At 38.3% G+C, this 25,195-nt stretch overlaps 1 protein-coding gene across 3 annotated transcripts in view; it reads right to left on the reverse strand.

Moving 5' to 3' along the window:
- Positions 1–24,899, reverse strand: part of RGS17 (regulator of G-protein signaling 17) — a 214,066-nt gene extending 189,167 nt beyond the window's left edge. For all 3 annotated transcript variants that reach the window (XM_015570482.1, XM_006773750.2, XM_015570481.1), the window contains exons 1-2: positions 24,835–24,899; positions 18,173–18,343 (exon numbers count right to left, since the gene is read on the reverse strand). The gene's annotated coding sequence lies outside the window, so the exon portion shown is untranslated. The remainder of the gene's footprint in view (positions 1–18,172; positions 18,344–24,834) is intronic.
- Between the last annotated feature and the right edge of the window lie 296 nt (positions 24,900–25,195).

Here is a 25,195-nt window from a genome sequence, read left to right on the forward strand (position 1 = left end):
AATTTTATAAAATACAATTAGCCTTATGTTCTTTTTTATTTTGACCCTGCTGTCATATCTATAAATCTTTCTATAGTTGCTTTAATTCTCTCTTTCTTCTATCTGTATCTTTGTTTCTTTCTATTTGTAAATTATTTACCATTTATGTAATTAAATCATTTTGATGCCACAATTTAACTATATGTGATAATTTGTAATATATATGGGTGACAGTCTTTAACTCCTTTTAACTTTAGATAAAAACATCTTAACTAGGAAAATAGTTTTGTTTTTCCCGTCTGTTTGCTTACGGCTGCAAATAACCTTCATAGTAAAAATCAATCAGAGGTTGAGAGTGGTAGTAGGACCCTGACCATTAGTTTATAGTTGGAACTATGGTGTGAATTATCCTCATGGCAGTTGTAATCATGGACTGCCTAGAGTCTGAATAAGTAAATGTTTTGCATGATTGATTGATGCCCATACAGAGCATATAAACAGTCTAATGACATGTTATAAGGTCTTTATGCACCCTGAAGATCAATGATATTATTTTAAGGCCAAATGGACTAACCGACCCACTTAAAATGAACCTTCACTCTTTCAATCAGCAGGCAGCCAGCCAAGACACAGAATTGTAAAGCTTGTTCCAGGCATTAAAATCAATGAAGTTCATTAAAAAAATAATACACTTTTGCTGAGTTTGAAAAAAAAGTGAATTTAAAGTAATCAAATTACCAAACTCTTTATTGATTTTGCTCTAAGTTCAAACACCAATATATTAAGACAATATAAAGTTCAAAGAATTGTGACACTGTTTTATTGACTTCATTGTTTTTAAATTACTGTTTTTCTCAACTCAATGTAATGGATGTTTCAACAGATTATTTAGGAAAAGTAAAGAAATATTCCCAGCAAAATGGCAATTATCATCTATCCAAGATAAAAAATATGAGTGAACATCAACAGATGCTTAATTTTAGGTCATAAAATAGCCATTTCTTTCACTAGATAAGAAAATGCATATTATGTGGATGTTATCATATATATAATTTTTAGGGTGTTAAATAAATCAACTCGATTTTAAACAAATATTGCTTAAATAATATAGTAATTGGCTGATTTAAGTAGTCAGGTTTGGGGCTCGTTATCGTTAAGAAAAATATGAGGAGTTAATTAGAAGCACTAGAGATAGATAGGGTGTCTTCAAATGTTACAATATAAAAAAGACGCTGGGGTCAGTGGCTGGAATATTAATTGGTCTATTCTAGAAAGTAGTCACTGCATAGTTTTTTCTGAGGAAGATTTTACATTAAGGCTATAATTACAAGCTGGTTTGGAAAAGGAAAGAACAAAGGCAGTTTATGCAAATTCAAGACTTGGGGCAGTGAGTGGCAGAGTGAAAGCCAATCTGTTAATCTCCCATATAAATGTGGACATCTCATAGGAAAATCAAAAGATAATTTTTCTAGAGATGGGAAACTATTAGTCTTTAGAAAGTAATTTTATTTATTTATTATAGCTCATTATAATAGTTCATTATCATATGAAAGCGAATTTATAATCTGTTAAATGTTTGTCTTTATGACTTAGATTTTATCAGAGTATTTGCAGTAGTTAATAATAACTATTTTGATGACATACAGTCTGGGTATAAATCTTGGTTACATTACAATTAAGTAAAATTATCCCAAATTATTCTAATTGGAAAAATACGAAAGACTGCTTGAAACTTTGATATTATTCCTAGAGCATTTTCTAATTAACTAGTTTGAATAAAAGCAGCTTTTTCTACTCCTAAACCATCTTTCCTCAGAGGATTTTAGGAAATTAAATTTACCTCACAGAATACTTGAATAACAACGTGCAATGGGTGAGAGATATGTTGGTGACTGGCTGTCACTTGGGGTGGAGATGAAGACATAGAAATGTATACAATGGTATGGTTTTATAGTCCGGTAGAGAAAACTAAAGGTGTTATGGTTGTATTGCTCTGTAGAAATGTAGCCAGTTTTATACATAATTTAGTATCTCATCGAAGCATTCCTTTCCTATTTGACTATGTACCTGAAACCTTGTTTTACCCAGATCCTTCATCTTTCCTATTGTTTTTCTTATTAATAACAAATGTCAGAGAACTTGTTAAATAGCTATTAAAATACTGCCAAGATCTGTGACATGCGGAGTAGGGAATCAGAGGTGAATTACCACTGCATGTACCACTGCCCTGGTTTCCTAGAGCGGTCATAGGAAGTCCCACAAACAGTGGCTAAAAAGTGAGAAATGTATTCTCCCTCTGTTCTAGAGGCTAAACGTCTGATATCTCAGTGTCAGTAGAACCATGTGGTCCCTCAGGGCCCTAGGGAAGGGTCCTTCCTTGCCTTTTCCTTGCTTTTGAAGTTGCTGGCATCCTTGGTGTTTCTAGCTCCAATTAGTCTCTGCTGTCACACGGTGGGCTCCCTAGGGAGTGTGTCTGTGGCTTTGTGTTCCAACTTCTCTCCTTTTAGAGGCTGTATTGGGCCCCACGCTAATCCAGCATGAGTTTATTTTAACTTGATGACATTCACCGATACCCTATTTTTAAGTAAGGTCACATTCATGCATTCTTGGGGGCTTGGGACTTCAACGTATCTTTTTAGAACACACAATTTAACCTACAGCAATAACCACCCATGTGGGTCATGCACTGTCTTCCTTTCCATTATTATGGATGAAGTGTGCTTTGCTCCTAACTAAAACTAAACATTCTAGATGTGTACTAGACCCCATCCTCTCTGGCTTATTCAATGACATCTGTACAGAAAAGTTTCTCTCTTTCTTAGTCATGTAGCAGGAGGTTTTCTCTCTTAACTGGATCACCATCATTGCCATATCAACATGTGAAATTTATTCATCTTAAAAGCAAAGAAACAAAATCAAACCAAATTAGTTTTCTATACTTCCTATATCTAATTATTTTTATTCTTTCATCCATTTCTTCACTGAAATTGCACATGCCAGGGTCCACGATGACCTTCATATTACAAAATTCTTGGTCTTCACCTTATTTGGATGCAGTTGACCGCTGCTACCTCCTTGACAATTTTTTTCTCTATCTTCAAAAACCATAGTTGTCTCTTCTCCTTCTGTTCTTGCTGATGGCTTCTCCTGCCTCCCCATCTTCTACACGTAGGATGCCCCCCGGTTCAGTTTCAGTTATCACATCTTTTCTAATGACATGAACTCCTCAGGGTGATATATAGTCCTATGACTTTACTTAAAATCTTAAAATGCTTAAATATTTGTATAGTTGATTCCCAAATTTACATTTCCATCCTGACTTTATCTTCAAAACTTTGGACTGCTATATCCCATAGCCCACTTGACATCTGGTTGTCAGTATTTGATATAGTAATGCTTTATCACCTGTTCTCTTCCTATTAAATATAAACATATGCATGCCTTTTTTTTTATTGTCTTGGTAATTGTCTGATGGATATAATGTAGGCTCATGAAGCAAGAGTCAGCTGACTGACAGAATGGATGTTTATTGCCATACTAGAAGCCTGTTGCAGGAAGATTCACGCAATAGGCCTTCCTTCCCCTGGCTGCCAGCACCGGTTTTCCTCCGGCACCCAGGACCCAGGCCTTTGGTCTGGCCGCAGTGGACAAGCAAGCCTCTTCAGTCTTCTCTCCAGCTGGAGCCTTCAGTCTTCACTCCATACCTGAGTATGCAAATCAACTGCCATCTCTGTTGGGCTAATTTGCATAGTGGCTCGGATTGGCTGGTGGGCATAGCGGAGTGACACCAATTTGCATGTTTCTCTTTTATTAGTATAGATCCTGCTTAAGACCAGCAGGCTACAGGCACATTTATAGAACACAAAGAGAGCAACAAGAAATGCAAAGCCTATGGTTTTGCATAAAGAGAGAGAATGTGCTTTGCAGGAGGAACCTTTTGGTAAGAGTTGTTCTCTCTATGCCAGAACAAGTAGAACCTTCACTTATTTCTTCACTGGACTCACAGACTAATTGTCTGCCTGTTTATATTATTTGGACAGATTCTAAAATATTTGAAACATTATGAAATAATTGAGAAACAATATAACTGCTAGCCCTTAAAAAAATAATGGCTGAGCCCTGGTTGATGTGGATCAGTTGGTTGAGCATTGTCCCACATACCAAAAGGTCACGAATTCAATTCCAGGTCAGGGCATATACCCAGGTTTCAGGTGCGATACCTGGTTGGGGTGTGTATGGGAGGCAACCAATCAATGCTTCTCTCTCACAGTGATGCTTTTTTCTCTCTCCCTCTCCTTTCCTTTCACTCTAAAATCAATAAAACATATTTTAGCCCTAACGGGTTTGGAGTAGATTTTCCCGTGATCGTCTCTGAGTAGCTCTGAGACCTCTAATAATTATGAATAGCTGTTTGACAAAATAACTGCTTTTTCATTTCTTTGCTCAAAAAAGTGCATTATTATCTTACAAATTTAATTCTGGATTCATTACTGTCTGTAGTTTCAAAATTACCTGGCAATTGATGCATTTATGCATATCATGGTGAATAGCTTCTTTTGCAAAATAAAATAAAGTCATAAAAAATCCATTTCCCAGAAGTAAGGAGAATAAAAATTTCTACCATGGTTGAGATCCAGTCAGGTTGGATAAAATATAAACATCCTAAAATGTACTGTCCTTTCCATGCATTTTAGGCTCACTAAAAATCAAAACTTATTACTATGCTTTTGCTGATGCCAGTATTCAATTAGAGGGCTGATTGAGGGTGATAATAGGGTCTTAATTCCAGAATCTAGCAAGATTCTGAGTGGATAATGGGTCGTAAGTGGTTGTTGATAAGATTGATACATTTATAATCAGAGCAAAGAGATCATTCTGCTGACACCATAATTAATTCATTTCCCACTTTGTTCATAAAATAAAGTCAATTTTTGGGAGGTAATGATAAGAGGAACTGATAACACCTATTTCAATATGTTTGTCACTATATTAGAGATAGAATCTATCCATGAAGCAGGTGATTCATGAGTCATTTAATAAGAATTTGAAAAGAAATTGATTTTTGTCAGAATCTTAATGGAAGCAACAGTATCTTCAGAAATATGGATATCATTTAAAAATTACCTTCAGAGAAACAGATGCTATCTGAGAACTGAGTGTGGAATACAAATTTCAGGGTATTGCTGAAACCGGTTTGGCTCAGTGGATAGGGTCCCAGGTTCCATTCTGGTCAAGGGCATGCACCTGGGTTGCGGGCACATCCCCAGTAGGAGATGTGCAGGAGGCAGCTGATCGATGTTTCTCTCTCATCGATGTTTCTAACTCTCTATCTCTCTCCCTTCCTCTCTGTAAAAAAATCAATAAAATATATTTTTTAAAAAATTTCAGGGTATCAGTAAAGACTTTATAATAAGCAGGAAAAAATAACATAATAGAAAATGTTTTAAATATATGTAAAAGGAAGAGAATTTAGAACACAATGGTAAAGTCAGGATGAATTCCATAATGTTTTCGTACTTCTTAAATGAATTTTCAGTCAAAGACTCTGGTGTTTCAAAATGAAGAATCACGTTTCATCTGTAAACTCCATCTGCCATAATTGCAGGCACATCAGGAACTTCCATTTCCCTGAAGTCTGAAGGAAAACAGTTATGGTCTCGTGAAAGTCACTATAAGGCAGCCTTTCTACGCTTTGAATCTCTTCCATGTTGCTTCTGTAGACTCTTCTCATGAGTTTCAGGGACAAGCGCTGCAGGAAGTCCATTTGGTGCAGATGGTGGCACAGTGTTCTTGGAGTTCCTCTGTGATGGCACTAGAGGCAGTAACTGGATCAAAACGGAGTCGGGAGCACATCATCTGAGGAGGTGGGACCCGCTTTTATGTCTTCACTTTTAAGTCGATGTTATTTCCCATCCGTGCTAAGTTAAATGGCCTCACGGCTTCTGGCTTCTGTTTGTTCCCATATGTTTGGGATCTCTATTGGAAAGAGCTTAATGAAACCTGCACATCCGGAGGCCGAGCCAATCTGGAACTCTTGTGCATTCTTCTGTCTTTTCACTTAAACCAGTCACTGGTCTGAGGCTATTTCTTTCCCAGCAGCGGGAACTACCTCAGGGCAAGGGCATGGTTTACCCATTTCTATGACCTCAGCACACTCAACTGTTTGAAAAATATAACACTGGCTCCAGGGTTTGTTGAACTATGCCTTATTCCACATAACTTATAGAAATATTTAATATCGTTATGAGTGTTTTTTATCTCCGCTTTTTTCAATCATCTTTTTTATGTTCCAAAGTATCTTTTCTCTCAGATGTAGAGTTCGCTTAGCCAGCAAATAAAGCAGAATAATGGCTAGTAAGTCTTCATCATGATAATCGAATTAAATTAATGGTCTGGAACTTTGTCCAAGTCTTCAAGTCCATGGCAAACATGCATTTGTCAACATCCTTTGAAAGAAAATATGCTTTATTTTTTTTCTCCAGTGATTGCTTGGCTAAGAATTTACTGCCTGTGACATTTTAATTCTTAAATCTTGCCATGTTGAGAGGACTCGGGCTTGTGTATCCAGGGTATTTTTGGAATTCTTTTTATAGGTAAGTCAGTACTAATTTTTTTCTATTCCTCTATTTCATTGTTTTTGCCTTTTTAACTTTCCCATGTACAGCATGCAATCTTTATAAGTACTTGAATTTAGTTTTTCAAATATCCTGGTTCAACATCATCTTGAGCAATGACTCTATTTAAAATTTGACATGAATTCAAAGAAAATTGTATATTTGGAATTTTTCAAGTATCTTCCTTAGTAAACTCTGAGGCAGATAATTAGATTATCATTATTTTTGTCTCATTTACTTTTGTTCCAGGTTCAAGGCTTCTCTTTGATGGCCTAATTGCTTTCCAGACTCATATAGAAAAAGAAAGAAAATCCTGTTTTCTTTTACTTTGGAGCCTCTTTAGCATATTTAGTTTCTCCCGCAATTTCGTCTTTACTTCTGATCAACTTGTATAGTCCTTTCAAGGATAGTCTCTAAAAATAAAATAAGGCAAATAGTTCCTTTTCCATACTGAGACTGCTTTAACACTTTGCTATGCAGTGTTTTGACTGAGTTTATGAGCTTTCTGATGGGCACATATGTATAATTTTTACCTTTACAATGTTTGTTTTGTTTAAACCATCTTCACTTTTTTAAAAAAAAAATATTTATTTAAACATGCATAACTTAGCATCTTTTAATGGTTTAGTTATATATTCTTTCTTTTAAATTTAGTAATAGAGAAGTGGCAAAATAGTAAGAAGCTAGGAAAATTCCTTGGCAAGTGGGAGGGGAAACTGAGGCAAGGAAATTAAACAAGACCAAACAGTTTGGGCAGCTTGCAGCCACCTTGTGAATGACCAGACCTTATCTTCTCCAACCAAGGACACTTGATGGCAAACTGTAATACCTCTCTTCTCTAAGCAGAGAATACATAGCTTAAATCACCCTGCCCTGGGAAAATAAAGAACAAAGACCCAATTAATGCCATTTATGCCAGCTACACCTAAGGACAAATATCATTTGGGAGATGTTAGGCAGGGAAGGTAACTGCTAAGGCAGGAGAAGAAGGGGAAAAGGGGAATTTATCTCACCCACTGAACAAAGAAATCAGCAGTCTTGGAACTTGCCAAGATAAAATCACCAGATGTTCTCATAAATTCTGGGAAAAGCCTCAACAAAGTAAAAGGGGGACCTTAAATCTGGTCTGTTGCCCAAGAGGAACCTTGAAACCTGTAGACAGAAAAGTATAAAACTCCTAAACCAGTGGTTCTCAACCTTCTGGCCCTTTAAATACAGTTCCTCATGTGGTGACCCAACCATAAAATTATTTTCGTTGCTACTTCATAACTGTAATGTTGCTACTGTTATGAATCGTCATGTAAATATCTGATATGCAGGATGGTCTGAGGCGACCCCTGTGAAAGGGTCGTTCGACTGCCAAAGGGGTCGCGACCCACAGGTTGAGAACCACTGCCCTAAACCTTCACCAGACTAGCTGGGTTGCCTGCTTATGCTGTGTACCACATGCTTTTTTTTTTTTTTTTGCTGTGTTCCCTTAATAAATTTGCTTGCTTTGCCTGAATGCTTCTGTCTGTCACTCATCTGAGATCTTTCTAAATGAGATTGAAAAGAGCCTAAGAGGACCAGCCCTCCCCCTCCAACTCAGGGTGCTGTCTAGTAACAGAAGATTTAAAAAAATAATAATATTTGTTCCCTGCTAGAAAAATTAGACTTAATAGTGTCATAATTTTACATAGGTTTTGATAATGCTGCTGAAAACACAAACATTTCAGGAAAATTATATCAACATCTCTAGCTACCTATTTGTCAATCAATCAATTTATCAAGAGAATAAATGGTAAAGTGTAGTAAAATGTCAACATTTGAGGAATTTAGTGAAGTGTATAGGGGATTCTTCAGACTACTTTTGCAACTGTTATGCAAGTCTGATTCTATTTAAAAATGAAAAGTGCTGTACCTGGTAAGAGCTAGGTAAAAAGGATGAGAGGAGAAGCAATGAGGATTTGCAGTGAATGGCGTTCGGCTGAGTGACAGAATAGGTGGTGAATTACCAGCAAATTTTGGGCAAAAAGAAGTTATTGAGTAGGTATCATGACTGTAGAGGGAGGAAAGGTTTTAAGAAGCAAGATAGTGAAGTATGTGTCGCAAGCGTGAAATTAGTTCCATTTAGTACTTCTTTTTAGCTGAAAGAAAAAAAAATGAGGCAATGTCTTAAATATGAAACTAGCAGGTTTTCAGAATCAACTTAGAATTTTAATTAAAATCATTTTAGAACTTGCGCTTTCACAAGAATTAGCTGAAACTTACTTCATCTAAGTTAAGAAAAAAAATAAGATGATCACAGAGACACAATTCTAAGGGGGAATAAAAATAGGTAGCATTATATTGTGGGAAGAGATCTACAAGTAGCTATGTAGAATGAAATTAGAAATCTAACTTGTGATTCCTAATATAGGTTGGGAGAGCAGAGGTCTTAAAAATGAATGTGACCATGTTATTAAAGATGTTTTAATAGAAGAGCCTCTTTCAAATTATTGATGTATATTTAGACCAAATAAACCAAATCTGAGAGGCAATTAATCACAATTCAGATTTTTTAAAAAATATGTGCTTATTGATTTTAGGAAGAGATAGGAACATCCATGAGAAAGAAACATCAATCGGCTGCCTCCTGCATGCCCCCTACTGGGGATCAACCCCGTAACCTGGGCATGTGCCCTGACTTGGAATCAAACCAGCCACCTCTTTCTTGGTGCATGGGTCGCCACTCAACCACTAAACCACACACTGGGCACAATTCAGTTTTTAAGTGTCTTATTTAGAAAACATTGCCATTAGTCATTTCAATCTAGTAGGATATACCAAATAAAACTCCAGATCCTTAGAAATGGCCATCAGTGGTTGTCACCGGTGGTGGCAAATTGAGGGACACACTTGACTTTGGATTCAGCATGGGAGCATGGGAACCACCTGAGTTATCACCGCCGTAGGGAATATACCCCTCCAATGCTATCAAAACCAATGGAGCTTTAACATTTACTACTTTGTAAGCAAGTGCCTGGATAGCTAGTCTTTTCAAATTGTTTTTTCTTTTATCCCTATTATTTACGATCCGTGTGCATAAAAGCCAGGTATTTTATTTTCTCATCGAAGGCTATTCTTATGCTTCATTAAATAGAGCCTTGGAAATCCCTCCTTCTTCCACCTGCCCTTCCAGGAAGCTTCTGCATGAAGTCATGAAATAGTTAAGCATTGTGAAACCCATGCTACGCCATCATCCATCTCTCACACCCAGCCTTCCACACACACAGATCCCCTCGGGCACAGTCAGATACATGCTGTGAATCTGGAAACAGTGCTAGGGGAGAAAAGCTCTACTTCTTACTTCTTTGGTCTTGGGGGAAATTAGCCAGATGGTTTGTGAAGCTGTTTTCTGACTGTGTTGTTTTGAGCCATAAAACTCCTGGTGGAATTAGTGAGCATATCTTAAAAAAAAAAAGAAGAAAAAGAAAGAGAAGAATGGAATGAAGGGGTGATTAGGTTATTTTTGCCCTCTGGCATCTTGTTTGCAAGCCAAGCTGTATACAAAGAGTGGAGACAGATTCCCCCCTTCCTGACTGGCTGCCTCTCACCCCAGCAAGAAAGCATTTTGTGATTGATCCTCTGCCTGTGCTGCCGCGGGAGCAGCACTTTTGATCTATATTTCCCCAGAAACAGTTCTCCACTACCCAGAGGCAGTCCCCTTTTCTTTACTTACCCCTTTCTTTTCTTTAATAACCTCGTGCTTTATTTTTAAAACGAAAAGCAACACAAAACTGGGCAACGGAACACATCGATTCATGAAACCAGTAGCTTTGTTGCTGCAGGATAACCTCTTCTTATACATCTGCTTCTAAAACCCTGTACCTTCTTTATTACAGCGTGCTCAGCCTGCATCTCCACCTAGTGTGTGGTCATAAAATAATTCTTCACTCCACACCACACCTGCTCCATCCTTTGCTCTCGTGAAAGCCGTTGCTTATATTATATTGTTGAACACTTACATTATTTTGGCCTATGAAATGAGGAGGCTCAGAAGATGGTGAGCTTGTCAGTGGAATAAAGCCTGCCAAATGGCCAAGTGGGCTTAGAGAGGAGGGATTCGGAAAGCAGAAAGGGTAGGTGCCAATACTGAGGGGCAGAAGAGTAGCTATTCTACTCTTCCCCTAATTTATCATTATCTTACCATGTCTGTGTGTCGTTCTTAACGTTGAATTTCCATCCACTCATCGCCTCAACTTAGAACTAACTCTTTGTATCCTCTGCTAACTTTATGGAATACCCTCTGTATTTCTTTCTTAGAGCTACCATCACACATCACCCCAAACTGAGTGGCTTACAACAGAAATTTCTTCTCACAGTTCTGTTAGTGTAGGTAGCTAGGTATTAATAAAGGAAGCGGGCAAAGGGATATAAGACATCATTCAGCATAATCAACTAGGGAGCATAGGTCTGCTTCACTAGGAAGCTGTAGCTTCACACACTCCCCAAGGAACCACTGGTTCTTTCCCCCTAGCTCACTGGGAGGAGGGATAGAACAATAAAGGGGAACTCCCCCTGCTGGGCACAAGTGCAATAGCAGCCGAGGTGGTGACCACAGTGGCCTGTCTGTCTAGCCTGGGGAAAGGATTAGATTGAATAAGGGACACAGAACCCCGAAAGATCTAGGAAATGGATTGGTTAGGAGAGGACCCAGCAATGAAGGATTGGGAAGTTGATTGGTTAGTTTGAAAGTGAACCTGGTCCTTCTCAAGCCCAAGATAATATAACCCAAGCTTAACAAAGTTCTCTCTCTCTCTCTCTCTTTCTCTCTCTCCCTGATACACATGTGCTCACCCTGCGTTGTGCATTTTCTCTCCATGATAGCCATGTTGCAACGAAAACCAAGGTTCAACTGCCTGCTGCCATGAAAGTCAAACTCATGAGACAAGTGCTTGGGAAAAAAGAAAAGAGGTTTATTGAGTGACAGCATCTGGAGAAGATGGGGGACTCTTGTCCAAAGCCCATCTCAGCATCTCAGTGCAGGCAGAGGCTTTTATTTCTTTCTTTATTTTAATTAATTAATTTTTTTGTTACTCCTCACCCAAGGATATCTTCCCATTGACTTTAAGGGAGACTGGAAGAGAGAGGGAAAAACAGAGAGAAACATCAATGTGAGAGAAACACATCGATTGACTGGTGGTCTCTTTCACACGCCCTGACCAGGGCCTGGCTGGGGAGGAGCCCAGGCAGGGGTTTTTATAGAGCTGGAGAGGGGAAGCAGAACAAAGAGGTCAGGAGGAGGGGCTGTGGGCCTGCAGGCAGTGTCCTCGCTGGTCCCAATAAGGATCTTTCATGTCAGCAGACTGGAACTGGTCAGTGCTAGCCCAATTCCCGCAGTTGGGTGATCTGTGTCAACCAAAGCCATGGTCAAGGCTGTTTCTTGTACACGCAGGAACTGGAACTGCTGATGCCTGCAATATGCTTATAAGGCAACTGTCAGTGTGTGGGTTCCTTTTATCAGTTGGTTAGTACATTTTATTCTAATTCTATTTCATTGTTGGAGTAGTATAACGTTTTTATTCCCTGTTACAGTGTGGCCCTGGCAGCCACCTGTGCACACCACAAAGGCCTGGGCACAGTGCCTGTCAGAACACAGCAGGGAACAGAGGCTAAGCAAGCCAGATGGTGACAAGGACTGGACTGGACTAAACCAATGGCACAGAATTTTTGGACACCAGCCTTTGGACTGGGCCTGATGAAGACAAGATTGGACTTTTTTTTTAAAGGTGGGACCGAGCTGAGACATGGGGAACCTGGGGGCAGACTTCTAATTCCACTCAAATAAATCTTTCAGCCAGACCACATCCTCCCCTACATGGATCTCTGGGTCGCTATTCTTGTGACTTCCTGAAAGAACCCTATTTCCACCCACAACTATTCCAGAGGCCAGAGGTCAGAAATCCAGCTGTTTTCAGAGCCATGCCCTCCCCTATTGCTTGGGAAAGGGAGTGCCTCTTCTAGTTTCTGGTGATGCCATGTTTTCCTGGGTTTGTGGCTGCGTAAGACTGCCTCATTCTCCACATGGCCTTCTCCTCTGTGTCCGTGTCCTCCGTAAGGACACTGTCATTGGATTTAGGGCCTTCTCTAATCCAGAATTATCTCATCTTGAGCTCTCCAACTTAATTCCATCTGCAAAGGGTCAGCAATGACCCTCCTGTCACAAAAAACATAGGGACTATTCAGTCCTCATCTTGCCCGATAGCATCAGCATTTGTCATGGTTGACCTCTGTCATGAGATTCAGATTCTCCTTCTCTTTCTCTGATTGCCTCTTTATTATCTTTACTCAGATTCCTTTTTCCTTTTCTTCCCTTAGATGCTGATCTTAGAAGGACTCTATGTAAAGCTGTGCACTCCTTCCCACACCAGGCATAGCAAACAAGATCCAAACAAATAGCAGAAATGTGTGAAATGAACCAGAAAAATCATGTAGTTAATGTAGTTTATATCCAAATGAAGAGTGCATGTCCTGTTTAAAGACATACATATTTAATAAGGAAAAACTGAGAAGCAATAACCTGCAGGGCAAAGAAAATAACTGCTCTACTGGACGGATTTGCTGTTTGCATGCCTTCCAGTCTCTTCTTTCTTTCTAGGCCATTCCAGTTATTCCCATAGCTTCAATTACCGTCTATATTCACGCCCATTTCTCAAATCTATACTTCAAAAATCTCTTTTCTGATTGAGACTCTTACACAGCTGATTAGTGGACACTGTCATTCCAAGTTCCATGAAAGCCATCCCCTTTTCCAACTTCCTGCCCAAATGGTCCATCAAATCCTCTCTCGTTTGTTCAGGGGACTGCCTGACGGACGCTATTAGAATCTGAGTCACCATCTCCTCTCACCCATCCCATGATAGTTGCCATCTATTTTCCATGGGCTTCCATTTCTGTCTAATGGTGGCATTAAAATTTTACTCTAATAAAAGACTGCAACATTAATGACTGCTAACAAATGAAGGGACAGCTTATTGCCCTTTGTATCCCAATGGAAGTACAAACTGCCATACATATAGCATTTTCAAAAAAAAAAATCAACATTATTATTTAGATCCATTGTCGTGATAGCCTCATGACCTTTAGTTAATTAAGAAAGACACCTTTCCAAAAACTTCTTGTTTCCACTTACTCTTAAAGGTGATTGTTACATAAATGGAGTCAATCTCTGGAGAGGGTCCCTATTAAATGATGCTGGGGCACTTCTTCTAGGGAAGAATTGGATATGTGTTGCATACTCCATCATGGAATTACTAGTGAAAGCAAATATGGGTGAAGAGGAAGACAATGATCATTGAATGAGAATTGCTAGCAGATGAGTCACCACTAGTAACAAAACAAAGAGAAGGGAATTTTAAAAGGCAGGAAGTGTTCAGGAGAAGATAAACATGTGGATTTGCTAAGTCAGAGATGGAGATAGAAAAGATTGGCTGATGTTAACTTGAAGCTTATAACCCTAAGTGCCCCACCCCAATACTGTTATACCCAAGAGGCAAAGTTTTAGAGTTTAGTCTTTAGATGAGAACTTTTACTGTTTTTCCAAGGATATTGCTGAAGACCAATTCCAGTATGACAGCAGGGCTGCATCTGGGAATGGCTGAAGGCATTTCCCCAAACCTGAATAGGATCCATTAAATTGATTCTTGGCTGCCAGAGAGCTAAAAGGCATCTTAATCTACATGTTATCGCCTCCTACTGGCCAAACACCTGAACAGCCGTAGGCTAATTCCCCCATCCTGACAATGTTTCTGTATACCCTTTGAAGTGTATCTCTCTGCCTCGCCTCAGGACTAATTGTGTTAATAAAAAGCATGGAGTCCTGGGGACGAGGAGAACCTAAGGCCTTAGACTTAAGACCTTAGGACTGAGCTCCTTTAACTAAGCTCCTCTGACCCCCAGATGCCTTTCAAAATTATCTCTCGTCTCTGGACTCCTCTTATTTAACATCTACGCACAGCCTTCTCCAGATTTCCTGAACCCTTCTTGATGCTGGGACAAGAACCCCGGAAGATATAAACCATTTAAATGATCTTATAACTTTCATATTTTTGAAATTTATTATTTTCCAAACTTAAATAGAGATTTGTATACAGATGTAGAGACATACATTCAAAATTGAGAAATAGAAAAACATGTACAGGTATAGAGATTTCTGAAAATTATTGCTATGAAGATTACTCATTTCATAAATTCATCACTATTATCAAACCAATGAAACATCTTCCATGGCATAACAATGTCTTTTTGATGACTTTTAATCTTCGTGTCTCCTATCACAAAATACATACCTCAGTTGATATGGTTGGCATTTTTATGATATGACTTGGTTTTATTGTTTAGAAATCTTTCATGACAATTTAATGAAAAATACTGTCTAAGGTTCTTCTAATGCTTTTCTTTCTTTCTTTTATGCACAATGTTCCAAGTCAGAGTACACTTTCAAATCTACTGTTTTTAAAGCAAGACGATCTCTTTGGGGGTCATCATAACTCACCTTCAAACAAATTTTTGGCAAAAATGTTATTTTACCCAGAGATTGTCTAAATTTCTAAAAGTATCTTCCCAGTGTTTTTTTTCAATTGGCAGAGGAAAAAATACAAAATACACACAGCTATAGTGTTGAGGATGATTATACTGGTGTCTAAAATTTTGTCAGTATTTAAGCTATAAGATATGAATAGCTAAATTCAAAATGTCATTTTGCATTTGTAGAAGCATTTTTCTTTTTTTAATATATTTTATTGATTTTTTTACAGAGAAGAAGGGAGAGGGACAGAGAGCCAGAAACATCAACGAGGGAGATTGATCAGCTGCCACCGGGGATGTGCCCGCAACTAAGGTACATGCCCTTGACCGGAACCGAACCCGGGACCCCTCAGTCAACAGGCCGATGCTCTATCCACTGAGCCAAACCGGTTTGGCAGTAGAAGCATTTTTCACATTTAAAACATGCATGAAATTTACCTGGGATTAAAAATGTCTAGTTTTTGCTGTATATTTTTCTTAAGGAATAATAGACTCTCTTGACAATAATTCAATTATATGTTGCCCTTGCGGCCTGTGAAAAATAATTTGAGTGTTTTTGCACATGTGAGTCTGAACACTACTTGAGATAAGTGAATGGCTTTAAAATATCCATACCTACAGAAGACATTTGGGGAAATTTAAGTCACATTGCATTGAATGGATTTGGTTTTGTACAAAGGGTAGTAGGGGACAGAGCCAAGGATGTTACAATATTTTTAAAAAATATATTTTTATTGATTTCAGAGAGGAAGGGAGAGGGAGAGAGGAAGAGAGAGAGAGAGAGAGAGAGAGAGAGGAAGAGAGAGAGGAAGAGAGAGAGAGAGAAACATCAATTATGAGAGAGGATCATTGATCAGCTGCTACCTACCTGCCCCACACTGGGGATCAAGTCCACAACCTGGGCATGTGCCCTGACCCAGAATCGAACCATGGCCTCCTGGTTCATAGTTTGACACTCAACCACTGAGCCACACCAGCCAGGCTGGATGTTACAATCTTAAAACCTAGAGAAGTCCCTAGTCCATTTCCTCTAGAGGAGCTATTCTTTAACTGAAATTCCCCATATCTTGTAGATACCACATACAATCATTAACAGGAGACCCTTCCAAGGATTACTTCTAGAAGTCTAAAGGCAGTTCTGCAAGGAGAGACTAGCAGTATGTTGTTTAACCTGTAGAAATAGCACCTGAACAGCCTAAGATCGGGGCATGTACACCTGAAGAAAGTATCAGTATGTTGGGAGATACAGAGAAACAGTAAGATTCTTGGACTCGGAGCCAGAAGAATTGACAAAAAGATTTATGTCTTGTTCTACAGAAAAGGACCAGCAACATCAATATCCCCTGGGAACTTATTAGAAGTTTTGGTTTTCGGGCGTCACTCCAGACCTACTGAATCAGCACCTGTGGGATTGGAGCCCAGAAATCTGCTGGGTGATTGGGATGCGTTGTACACTTAGGGAACTGAAGTTATAGAGAAAGTGAATGGAACAAGACGTGAGACATATTCTGCTGGTTTTTAGCCAGATTATCTTGAACAGGTCACTCAACCTGACTCTCTTTCTGCGACCTCACTGAAAACTATGAGTAATGTTATATGGATTCTCTCAATACCCAGGCAAGTGGTCAGCAAAGTAGAATTCAACATGCAGATCTAAAATCATGAAGATTAAACACTAACTTATGGAACAATTGAATGGGTTCAGGAAGTCAGACGCCGAATCAATAGTGCCACAAAGCAACCAATGGTGCCAGGAACAAGGAATGTGGAAGCTCTTATTTTAAAACAAATAGATCCTATGGGATTTTTTTCCTCCCAGGGACTTAAAGAAATATGGCACGACAAGAAACAATTGGCAAACATGACAAGAACTCTTTTTATCTATAGCCTGGCTTTACCTTTCCTAGTTTGTTCTCCATCCCCAGAAAAAATATGAGGATAGTAAATGGGGGGAGTGTTTTGCCTCCTTTGCTTGCTCATATGTTGTGGGAAGTAGACAGAATGCTGCATTCAAGATCTGTAGTAGGGCAGGGGAAACAATGAGCATCTAGAAGATGACTTGGAATTATGTCTCAGAATATCTGAAAGGGACTGAAGCCAGGGTTAGAGGTTTGAACTCTGCTCTGCTCTGAGATTTCTGGTGAGGGATGCAGTATGACAATGAAATAATAGGCAACATTATGTGGTAACTGCTATGTGTCTTACTTTTATCATGCTCAGTTTGTTTATTCTCACTTTAAGTTAATGCCCATAAATCTCAAGTAGCCAAACAACACGGTTAAGAAATTGATTTCACTAATGAGTCAATTGCAGGGCATTTCATATCTTCTGATTTTTCATCAACATTGACTTTATTCCCCACTGCTCACTAACTGGTGACGTGTCCTCACGCGTCATTTCCAAAATACAGGCTATCAGAGTTGAAATTCCTCCCCTAGAGCACCTCCCTACTTAACTACATCTGAACTGACACTTGCTGCCTTGACTCCTGTAGAAATGATGGAGATGAAGTGCTCATGCTCCCAGGAAGACCTATAGATTTAATATCCATTCCCTCTCATCTCCTCCAAAACTTCACCTGGCATTCACTATATCTCTCTGTCTCTCACCCTGTTCCCCTTCACTGCTGGATTGTTGTCATCACCATGGCAACATGCTCTAGAATTTCCCATTTTGGTCTCATATCTCCAACACCCTATTTCTGTTTTCCTTTGTAGAAAAATGTTTCCAGAAAGACATGTCTATACTCTCCTTTCTCAACTCCTATCCACACTTTTAAAAATTGATAAAACATTCTTTTAATTGCACAACTAATATGAGTCAAATGTAAGAAATCAGGAGATGGACAAGGAAAAGAAACATTAAAAACTATTAACAATTCCAACACCCAGAGAAAATCAAGATTGAAATTTGGTGTAAGTTCTTCCTTTTAAAACAATTTAACTTATAATATTATCAAGTATTACATGTACATATTCATTAAAGAGTAAAGACACTGGGGGAGGAAAACATTTTCTTCCCATTTTACTCACCCCTGATCCTGGCTCTCTGGAGAAGACACTTACACCCCCTCGGGGCAGGAACTGAAGTTCGCCTGAAGGATTTGCTCCAAAGCGCTGCTCCTTGCTGGCCTGTGACCTTGTTCAGGTCACTTAGCTCTCTGGACTTTAATTGCCTCTTCTCCGTTACAGGTATAATATTACCTAAAGGTGAGGATAAAATTATTGGAACAGTGTTTAGCACATTGTATTTAATGCATAAATATTACTGTAAGTGTTTCTGTTATTATTGTCTTGATTTTTCACGTTAAGACAATAACTATAGACTACCTTGTATGTACACACACATATATCACATCTTCCTTATCCATTGTTGGACACTTAGGTTGTTTTAATATCTTGAAGATGTATTTCATATTTCATATATTGACCTTGTATTATTTAAATTTCTTTGCTGTCATTTTAGTGTAGTTTTAGGAGAAAATTAAGGTTAGTGCATGTGTTCTATCCACCTTGTTGGACTGCAAAGTTCCATTGACTCATCACCCGTCAGATCCTAGCTTTCGATCCACCCCTCCATGGATACTGCTCAGGTTTCAGTGGCTAACAACTTCCATCCTGTCACACCCAAAGGCAACCTCTGTCTGCTTCAGGTGAGCTCTCAACAGCATCCAGTGCTGCTGCTCTCTCTTTATTAAAGCACATTTGTCATTAGCGTCTGAAATCCATCCTCTCTGAGCTGTTCTTTCTCCTCTGCTAGACACCTGTATTTGGAAATATCACAGGTCTTTGTCCGGGGCCTGCTTTTTTCTTCTCTATCTGCATTCTCTCCCCTTACATAATCCTTTTTTCTTTTTCTGATACAGTTGAAACAGTACATAAATGCTAATGCCTCAAACATTTATTTTTCTATGATCTCTCACATTTACATCAAAGGGCATAATCAATGACTCCAGGGATCTAAAAGTTACCTTAAAGCTAACATGACCAAAACATATATCTTGATTCCTTACATTGCTGCACATGCCTGTAGAAATTTTAAATTAAATCATCATGCTCTTACCTTACCTCATTATTCAGTTGATAAAGCTAAGACCCCAGAGCCATTTTGACTCTTTTCAGTTCCTTATTTTAGAAATAATTCAGCATTCAAACCTGTCAATTCTAGCTCCAAAATTATCTCCTGAATGCGTTTGCTTCTCTCCACTTCCACTGCTACCACCCTAGTCTCCTTGCTTTCATCCTGATCCTTTATGTGTATAGGCAAACAAAGAGAGAAAAATACTGATTCTACCTCATCTTTTCATAGCCACAGACACCTGAAAATAAGACACAGCCTTTCTGATCAACCAAAGCAAAGCCCCACTCATCACATTGCCTCTGGGAAACAATGCTTTATAGCAGTGCGTGTGAAATCACCCATGTGTTTGCTTTGTCCCTGCCCAATTTCCCTATCTCTCAAGGCTACTTGATTGAGAGTTCTTTGCCTGGAATATCCAAAGCACAGAGAACATGTAAATTACGCTGGCAAAATATTCTTTGAGAATGTATTGATGAGTGGGTCAATAAAAATGTATTATGAAACTTTTATTTATTTGGAGTATTTGTATTTTTTACACATCATTTTAAGATAAAAAATTCTTACAAGACCCAAATAAATATTTCCAAGTGGAATTGTTGAATTCCAAGTATTTATGGGAAACATACACTTGCCCTTCTACCATGAGCTCATGCATGTAAATAGATGACTGCTCTCTGTCCTTCTGTGCGACCTCACAATTACATGTACATGTGAACAATTTAATGGTTTAAATCAAAACCCATTCCAGTTAGAACATTTAGTTTTTTCACTTCTATGTGCATGTTATGATTTACTCAGTGTATTGTTTACCAGTTAGAACATTTAGTTTTTTCACTTCTGTGCATGTTATGATTTACTCAGTGTATTGTTTACTGTTCATAAAACAGTATGAAGCTATGTATGAGTTGGTTCAGTATGGGTAATTCAGAAATTATTTGTAAGATGCAATTTTCTGGTAAGCATTCCATAATGTAACCCCTTGATAAGAAAGTACCAGAGGGTTGTATTTTAAGACTGCAAAAGATTGCAATAAAAGTCTGCTTGTAAAATGTCTTCTTCTGTTCATTGCTTGTTCGGCTCTTCTGCTTTCAGAATAAAAGTTTTCCCTTAAAAAGTAGAATATTAACTGGCTCATCTAATGACTAAAATCTATTTTGGATATAACAGCGATTGGTAACATAAAGAGAGAAAAATGTGTTTCAGATGTGAGATTTTTAAGGTCAGTTTTAATGCATTCTAAGTTCCAGTGAGAGTAAGCCTACAGTTTGAATGGTGGGCGTCGCATTGCAGTATCCCAAGATTTTTATCAATTAAGAATGAAGCATATTCAAGGAAGAGAAATGTGCCTTTACATCTCAGCTATCTAAACAGGCACATTTAAAGGGAAAAATTTGCCTTAGCCGGTTTGGCTCAGTGGATAGAGTGTCGGCCTGCGGCCCGAAGGGTCCTGGATTTGATTCCAGTCAAAGGCATGTACATCAGTTCGGTTGCAGGCTCCTCCCCAACCCCAGGCCCTGGTCAGGGCCTGTACAGGAGGCAACCAATCGATGTGTTCCTTTCACATTGATATTTCTCTCTGTCTTTCCCTCTCTCTTCCACTCTTTCTAAAAAATCAATGGAAAAATATCCTCGGTTGAGGATTTAAAAAAAAATAAGAAAATAAAGGGAATAAATTTAAGTGCATATAAATTTTTAAAATAAGCATTTAAAATGTACTAAATAATATTAATTCAAAAATTCAATATTATCATTTTAAGTAGTATCAGTAGTAATTTTTGATATATCTAAATGTTACATTAACTAATGAACTATTCAACTTGAGGTCTTTGCTTTTAAAAGACCCAAATTTAATATCATACATAATACAGTAAAATTTCAATTCTGTATAATGTTTTCATAAAAATGTCTAAAATGACTAAATAGCCTGAATTATGGGTAACACAACATTGAATGCTGTTTGTTAACCCTTAATACCTCACCTCCTGTTTTTGAGTTTGTGTCTCTCACCATATGGTAGCGTTTTTCCAAATGCCTGTGTTAACAGATTACTATCTACAAGTATATACTGAGCCAGAATAGTAAATGCTACATTGTTATTATAACATTTACTATAAAAATTGTTTTCTACAATATTTGAACACTACTGTGTATGTGGTTATGAAGGAAAATGTCTTTCTAATGCAGATGGATATTTCTGATACTCTCAGTATATGCTATTTTTGTTCCCCAGGTATTTTTCCAAATATACAATTAGACTGATGATTCAATAAAAAATTTAGTGTTCATGGATAATTAGGAGAGTTCTCTCAGGATCCTACTTCATTTGGTTTATTTCTAGCAATATTTTCTTTTTATGTGCCGAATCTACACTAGGAAAAAAAACAGTATGGAATTAATTTTTTGGGGGGAGGCGGGGCGGGGATCAAGGGTGTACAAAGAGTAAAGTCTAGCTAATGAGGAATATGCAAAATTGGCAATCCGTGTTCCTCAGGGTGGTTGGGAAAGGAATAAATTCATACAATCATTATTCAAATCACTCTCTTTTTCATAAATTTACTTATAATGCTTTGCCTACTTATTGTTTAGTAGTTTTCATATTTAGGTTTGCTAAGAAAAAGAATGGTAGATACATTTTAAATCCGGTTTACCTGTGTTAATTCCTTGAAACTATATTTTCTATTTCTCTTTTTTAATTTGTAAACCCCAAGTTTTTAAGGTTCTGTAACATTTTATTCATTTATAGTCCAAGATCATTTCTATATTTATCTATGTTTGTATATTAAGTCCACATTGTTACAAACCAATTGAAAGTAGCTGATAATACTGGATATAACAGAGCAAGATAACATACATCAAGAAGTGTAGGATAAAAATAAGATGACAGGAAAAAAATTCAAGGATATGAAATAAGACAAGCTGGAAATTATTTTAGCTCATGAAATACATGTAATAACTTCCACTGTCATTACTGACTATGACTTTCTACTTTACTACAAAAATAAACAATAGTGATAAAAATGAAAGGAGCCACTAAGCTATTTTTTGCATACTCTGTGCTAGACACTGAACTGAGCTATTTATATAATACATTTAACTCTTACCCCAACCCTGGTATTAGGCTCATTTTCTATATAATGCAACTGATGTTTAGAGAGCTTATCCAAAATTAGACATTAATTATAGAGCGCAGCGATTCAAACTAACTTCTATGACTTCAAAGCGAAACCTATTAATTAACCTTGGGCCTCAGAACCCATATGTAATTAATTTTTGTCAGCTATCTCCTCATTATACACTAAGGGTCTATGATTATTTGAATACTAAGCAGGCTCATGTTGCCTGAATGGAGCTGCCTCATCCAGGAGATAGTAGCTCCTCTATAACAGGATGAGGTTCCTCAGTGTAGCTCAGTACAGAGAACTCCAGCTTCTCCGAAATCTTTGAAGTGAATGAAGGTATCAACCTTCTAACTAGTTTTAGTGGAAATTACATGAGCTTATGGAGGGCTAGCCATACGCTGGAATTTTGGGGATTTTCCATGTAAACCATGTCATCTGCATCCAGTGACAGGTTCATTTCTTGTTTCCTGACCGGCGTGGCTTTCAATTCTCCTCTCCTTGTTCTGTTAGAGCTTCCATTATCTTAGCTATGGAAGAAACACCAATGCATACTGATCACTTCCTGGGAGCATGTCCTGTGTAGACCTATGGCCCAGACACATAAGATGTTCTCACTCAGTTTGTCCCCTAGTTGGCTTTTTCATAATGCCATGTAATTCAAAAAGTCCAACTGCTTCAGAGAGATGGAGAACATGGTTAGAATAGTGAATTCCTTAAGCCATGGTCTCACTTTCCCTGTTCATTTGGCATAAATGAGCTCACGTTTTATTCCAAGGGCTCTAGTTCTACAAACAACTGCGGGAAATGGTTGATATGCTACACACCTTACTGGGCTGATTAAGGTCATACTTACATTCGTGAGATCTGAGGCTTTCCCAGTTATACAAATCAAGTAAGACTTCCGTGGGCTGCCAATCCATTTCACTCCTAGGGACACTATGATCAGTTAGATAACGTCAAAATTTTCTGTGGATCAACCATGCCGATTCGTTCTGATAACTGTTTTGGATCTGCCACCCACTGTGTTTCCTGGTCTCTGGAAGGTGAGTGCTTCTACTTCATCCCTGCCACTTCTGTACGTCATCATCCTTATTCAGTTAGAAAGCCCACTTCAACAGCACCAGTTACCACTGTTATTTCTCACCTGCAGAAAAGAGGCACTACACCTCCACACAAATTTTGGTACATTCCTCACCGATGTATTTCTCAAAGACTTGATGCAGTTAGGATGTGAGTAAGCAGATCTTACATAACAATTCCACCCAGAATTTCAACCTCTCTTTGATTATCTCCCTCAGAGAATACCAAAGAAAATCCAAAATCTGAAGTCCATTTAGTGTGGACCACTTATAGGTCCAGGTCTCAACATATTGATTAAGCAGCCGAAACCGGTTTGGCTCAGTGGATAGAGCGTCGGCCTGCGGACTGAAGGGTCCCAGGTTCAATTCCGGTCAAGGGCATGTACCTGGGTTGCGGGCACATCCCCAGTAGGAGATGTGCAGGAGGCAGCTGATCGATGTTTCTCTCTCATCGATGTTTCTAACTCTCTATCTCTCTCCCTTCCTCTCTGTAAAAAATCAATAAAATATATTTAAAAAAAAACATATTGATTAAGCAAACTGTTGAAGCCATACCCATCCACTCAGGCTCATAAACTGAATATACAGTTTCTGCAGAGTATGTCCCTATTAATATAGTCACCCTGATCCAACAGTATATTTCCAGGTTATATTACCATACATATTCTCTAGGTTTGTGTTAAGAATTGGAAAACATCACGAAATTCTTTTTGTGTGTAGGGTGACTTCTCATGAGTCATACCTAGCAGACTTCCTGAAGACTGCTGGGACAGGATTCTGGTTTAGGTCTGGAAATAATAGAAACAATGAGATGATACAGTTTTAAGACTTTAAGAGGATCAGCAATCCCCTGCAAAGCACCTATTTCATTGGAGGCAATTATAGGTTTTTAGGCAAGGAAGGACTACATTCTGAGAGGGGCATGGAGGTTGTTTCTACAGGGAAATGAAGCTTAATAGGATTTAGGGACTTAAGGTATTAAACTGCATCACATTCTGTCCATAAATCTTTATCCCGATTGTTAGGTCTCGCATGCTTCCAATTCTGACATAATTTTAATAAAAGAAAGGCTGTGAAATTGGGAATTTAGTTTGAATACTAATTCTGTCATCTGTAGTTTAGCTTAGAATTAGGGCTTAGCTTTCAGAAATCTTGATCCTGAAGCTATAGGAAATAGGATTTATTTTAGTATAGTCTCTGGCACCTTACTTGAAATATTAGCTTAGAATTTAAAGCTATGATTTATGAGCTTATGATTTTCTTTCTCCAAGTTCTCTGTGCATAAGAACCAAACCATCAACTCTATTATTTTCCTTATTTTACACTAAATATTTTATGGTAGCAAATACTTGGACACACAAGACCTGGCCTTCTGTTAGCATTGGATTATAGGTAATAATAAAGGTATGTACTTACTTTGCCCCTGGATGGTGTGGCTTTCAGTGTCTGGTTTAGCCATGAAAACAGGGTCATTAATGCTGTTTAATGTAATCAGACCAGAGAGCTAATTATACACGACCATCTGGGAGGTTCTGCTCTGACGCCAATAATGGCATCGGTCACTATTCTGTCAGAGAGAAACCTCCGTAAATATTAGAGAATAAGGGATTCATTACAGGCATGAAATCTTACACAATTATTTTTAAAATATAGAAAATAAGGGCTTTCTTTTTTTTAGATCTTTCAGAGGAACTGGAGATGCAGAGAAGCATCACCAACCAGTTCCTCTGTGGGCAGCCACGTTCAGATGCCAGACTTAGACCATAAAGGACACATG

Source organism: Myotis davidii, unplaced genomic scaffold (assembly GCF_000327345.1).
Source record: "Myotis davidii unplaced genomic scaffold, ASM32734v1 scaffold1427, whole genome shotgun sequence".
NCBI lineage: Eukaryota > Metazoa > Chordata > Mammalia > Chiroptera > Vespertilionidae > Myotis > Myotis davidii.